Source organism: Trichoplusia ni, chromosome 4 (assembly GCF_003590095.1).
Source record: "Trichoplusia ni isolate ovarian cell line Hi5 chromosome 4, tn1, whole genome shotgun sequence".
Classification (NCBI taxonomy): Eukaryota; Metazoa; Arthropoda; class Insecta; order Lepidoptera; family Noctuidae; genus Trichoplusia; species Trichoplusia ni.
In genome coordinates, this window is record NC_039481.1 from 6,125,640 (window position 1) to 6,131,258 (window position 5,619).

Consider the following 5,619-nt stretch of genomic DNA (forward strand, 5'->3'; position numbering starts at 1 on the left):
TATATGAAACTAACAAAATCCTCTCTGATACAATTTCTAAGATTTGTTAAGGTAAGTCTGGTCCTGTTGAATGTTAGCGTGTAGGTCCGTAGGTACGTGGGCTAGTTTCTTTAGCTCCGGCTCTTAGTTATTCTAGAGACACGTTGTCGTCCACTCGACGCTACGTGATTCGCTTGGAGAAAACGTTCGGCAAACACTTCCGTGGTTTGTAGATACATGTTCGTTGAAGCTGCTGTTTTAACCTGTATATGCTATATGTACATACATGCAGTAAGCTATATGCTAGGTAACACTAGAACCTAAGATTCTCGCTCGAACAATATCTGTGTATCGATTTCGAAATTGTAATATTTTCGTTCACCATAAACAAGTTTGGTTTATCGGGTATGAAATTCTGATTGCGAATTAAAATTTTACAATTTCGTTTTCGTGATGATAATTTCCGTATTTTTAAAACAAACCACTTATATGTCACTCTAAGCAGAAAAACTACTTAAAATAGGAACAATTAACAATGTAGCTATTCAATCGGTCTCTGAAGAAAAAAAATCTAGATTTTTAGTTTTATCTTGTTAATGATGTCTCTTTCCCAAAAATTCTAAATACGACCTTGTTTTGTGTAGCTAAAGCTAGACAAAACAAATAAATTTCGAGAATTGTGCAATAAATGTGTACATGACAAATAAAATGTATTACTATGTAGTTAGCAGCTTCTAATTAATGGGAATGGTAGAATATCAATGTCACGTCGCAGCATAAGTCCTAACTAGATTCAGAGAAGTGACACGGGACATGACGTCTGCCGCAACCGATCATTATAACTTCGGCGTTCGTTCTATTCAACACCGGATCCGATATTAGCTGGGACTTGGCACAGATGTATTACAAATACGAATGTTTTATTAGGACACGATGTTATGCTGTGTGCGTTATACAGAAATTTTACTAATAAAGTTTTAGGTAAATGAATAATTTTGGCACTTGTATTTTTTTTTGTTAGGAAATAAGCTAGGTAATTCATGTCGAAATATTGTTTTATTTGATGCGTTAATCTGTAAAAATAACACAGCTGCTGTTTCAATCATGTCATAGATGTTGGAGGCCACTGATGATGATGATGATGATACGTTGGCAAAAAGAGTATTTTTCTTAATTTCCATGAATTAGTCCCACACGTTTAGTTTCGTCTTAAAATAGATAAGTGCTATATCTAAGGTTTTAGTTTGGGCTTTTTATAAACTAAGCTTAGGTAACAATTTAATATTTAATAATGAAAGTAATATTGGAACTGTTAAGCGAATAATGTTTAATGTTTTTCTTTCTCAAAGCTCTTGATGGCTCTTGTTTTGTATTTAATTATCTTTCTTCAGCTGAACCATATTTTTATGATACCGGACGCGTTTGCAGTCTCTCCCACTGGGAGGCTTTAATTTCCCGGAATAACAACTAACTTAAATAGTTGTTGGTCATCTCTTTTTACTTTACGCGTCTAGTTGTCTTCTTAGTAATAAGAAACAAATAAGTATCTATTTACTTTAAAAGCTGAGAAAGAAAGTAAAAATCGTTTTTTTTTGTATTTTCAAGAGATTCATGATGTTTTGCAGAATATATTCTTAAAGATTCTAAATAAGTTTACATTTTGGTCACATACAGATTAGAAATTTGTGAAAATTCAGCCTAAAAAATAACCAAAATCTTAAAGGACGTTGTCTAAGCTCTGATAGAATAAAAGAAATCGTGCGATTTATGCTAATTTATAGCACAACATCAAATGGACGCAGCCTGCATGCGAATGTCACAGCTTTCATCACAAGTGGCGTTGTTAATCGTCAACAAAATCTTCATATACATAAGTAATATGCTTATAGATATAAACAAAACAGTTTTGTTGGCAAAACTCGCGTTTATATTTACGACGATTTTCATTTTCGGCAGTCGAATTAACATTTTTATGGTTCGGCAGCAAAAGGCATAAAACCCTGCTCATTAGACAACGGGGGACCGTACATTGGTCCGCTATCGAAATGACTGGACCGATCGCATCAAACTCGGGGCATTTTAGGAGGAAACGTTCTGGAATTTTCCTTGTTTGTTTTCAAAACATTGACATGAAGGAATTAAAAGTATTCGAGTTTTCTACTAAATTTATGAGTCACAAGTCGAGTGAAATGTTGCTAACAATTAGATAAAATAAAAAAAGCACTAAGGAATTTATTCCTTATGTTGCGGAGGGTTTCACAAATATTCAAGTGGCAAGTACAAAGACACCCAGACTCCGGACAATCATTTGTGGATGCAGTCTTTTGCTTGTGTCAAGGTCAGTAAAGTACCAGGAAAGAAGAATATTAAATTTGTTTTATTTGGGCATTTAATATAAATCGCAATTTGTTTCCTCCATTTAATAAATACGACAAGACGTGACTAAGAGCTATTCATTTTAATTATGTCAGGAAAGTGCGAGGAAATACTCAAAGGAACAAAAAGTCGGCTTTATGAAGCCCTTTTTACGAACGTTAACGAATGTTAGGATTTATCCAATATACACGCAGCGACGCAAACGAACGAAATTGGAGAAACAAATTAGTCCATGCAGGTGTTGACAAAAAGTTTTATTCAAATTTCGTTCGAAGTTCAATTCAGGTTTACAAACATAATATCGGAAATACGAAAAATAATTGGCACATTTTTAAGATAAAATAGCTGGAGTACAAAACTGTTTTGTGAACGGGTGAGTACTTGTTGAATTTCTTGCACTTGAGCCGGTAATTAGTTTTGGATTGGTGGCGGCTGCGAACGGTGGACGGAGCAAAAAACACCAAGCCGCCTATTATAATGGATTTAGGGAGAAATTGTCGCGCCGCTGTCCGTACTACGGACACTTGAATTAATGAGACTACTTCAGAAATCCTAAAATAGCTGGCAACTGTATTCTCCGGCTAATAACTTATTTGCAGTCACAGTTTAATCTGACTTTAAAAATACTCAGTTATTCTACTTTAAATGAAAATCCTTTCGCTGCCGGGTTATGGAGACGGCTGCTCAAAATAAAACGGTTTTTAATTCAAACATACTTTAATAATACTTCCTTCAAAGGGGTCTCTTTTAAGAATCGAGATGAGGAGAGGATTGCCTCAGGAAAATAGCCGGATTATATTTCCATGTATTTTCATATTATCTTTTCTCAGTATTTTAGTTTGTGTTGCTATAGTATATTACCTTATGAACATTAGTCCAGTACCAATGAATACTTTCTATTGTGCATCTTAAAGGGTATAAATCTAAAAGGAAATTTTTGGCTTCTGACGTCTTAATTAGGTCTTAGTGTTAGAACCATATTTCAGATGTTATCAAACGCCTGTCACGGTAGTTATAGCAGAGTCTACGCTTCACCTCTTTGCCGACAGTGACTACTAGTAGTAGACAGTATATCTACCACGACATTCTAGAATAATATTACTGCTTTTGTGGGAAAGAGACGACTATATGAAATGCAGCGTGCTATCTCACTTCTAATGCAAGAAACTTACTTTAATAGTTGAAGTTTGGCCGTCAAGTCTTACGGTGTATGCGCTTATTTGGAATAGAATCACGTTTCGTTTGTCACTCTGTCACGTTACTCACCCCACCGTGAAGGTATTAAGCAATAATGAATAAAGCACAAGATTGACAGTATAAAACGCGCCAGTTATTAAGGTGGAGGCTTTAGCTAATTCTTTGTACATGTTTTAAAAAAGCTCAACCATGTTGTACAGTCTTGGCAAGAAAATTGTATTTCTCTCCAAGGGTCAGCCTATTTAGGCTTACCCATACTTTCCAGAGAGGCCATGCAAAAATCATTAGTAGTTGCGAGTACATCTTTAGCCGATACTAATAATATTAATCACTTCCGTTGCAAAAATCATTTTTGTACTGCCATAATAATTAGGAGCTTACCTATTGTCACTATTTTGAACTCTTTCCAAATCAAGCATTTCTTGAATAGGTTTATAATACTGTACTTTTAGTTACATTATAATTGTTTGTTTGACAGTTGATGTGACACAACATATGTCTTACTTTAAGAGCCGGTTGTCCCCAGGGTTATGCCTCCACCACCATACAGGTACCTACAGTTAATCCCACTCAAATATACTCCAAACAGTGTTAACCTAACCACAATTAGTTTATCGAATTAATTTCTCAACAATGTACGTGCGTTTACTAACGATGTAGTATTATGTCGTTATACGAATAGGAATCCTTCCACACAATACTGAATTCAAAGATTAAACGACAGTTGTACATAAAAAAATTGTCATTAATTGATTTTTAACTAGATTTTACTTTTCTAGGCGAAACTGCTCCTAGTTTCAAATCTCTTTCTGTAATCGAATACGTACATTACGCTTAGCTACCACAATTTAAATTATCCATCACCCCCAGCAGTATTTGTTTTTTATTTTTTTATAATGTGTCATTAAAAATACATAAAACTAGAAAAATATAATATTCGGCAAAACAACGTTTGCTAGTAATATATAGATTCACCAAGGTACTATATCTATCTACTTAAAGTTTTAACTAATTGACGATACTACATGCTGACTTGGTTTCTGTTTTTCATAAATTAAAAATGTTTTGACATTTGATCATTCATCTAACCAAGCCATGGATATTCGATCCCATCATTTTCCACAGGCCCATTGTGTCAGCTCTCCTGTAGCGTGTATTTTTATCGAGCGAGGTTTCACCGGGGATTCAGCGTGACAAGTTATCGGAGGCTAGCAGCCGGCCGGCAGTCCGTGGTCCGGCAGAGCAACGCTCATTCACTCTCTCAAATGCACTTTATCATCTACGATATTCATTGGTTGAGATAGCTAACGCTTTTTCTATTTAAACGCTTTTGTTTCGAATTATGATGTAAATGAATGTGGAATGTTGGGTGACTGTGAAATCTTTGATGGCAGAAAAAAATGACAATTCGAATTTAGAAGTTTGATGAATTTTAATAATTTTAGCCGTCTGTAGAAAACATGTCATTGTGTGCTTTATTTGTACTCGCGACACGGAGAGTTCTATTCAAATAGGCAGAAAATAACAATTTTTATAAACCTCACAAACGTCGCTTAGTTTCAGTATTTACTATGAGTATTTATTCTATAGCTATCATTCGCAAGGTGCTGTCTGACAACTAACGGACGGACGGACGACATTTCCGAATTTACCATTTGGGTACGGAAACTCTGAAAAGACAAAGTTTATAAAAGGAGAGTTTATATGAATAGTGCATTCCTGTAAAAAAAAAAAAACAAACTAATTACTAACAACTTACTCTTTACCAACGGTATATCAACCTTATTAAGCTCAAATATCAGCCTCAAGTTGTCGGTAAACCTCAGTATTGGTTGACGAAGATGAAGTATTAGTGTGCAAGGTGGCAGTCGCTCAGCATAATGTTATTACGACCGTATTGGCTCGTACGACGGTTCGTTGTCTGGTCTAAGTGTTGCGGTTTCAATCCCTGCACGAAACACTGTTACAACCTCGACATGTTACGGAATAATAAGGAGTTAATTTTGTAGCGCTCAGATTCATACTATTGCTAATATTCATATTACTAATATTCATACAAAAACTCTT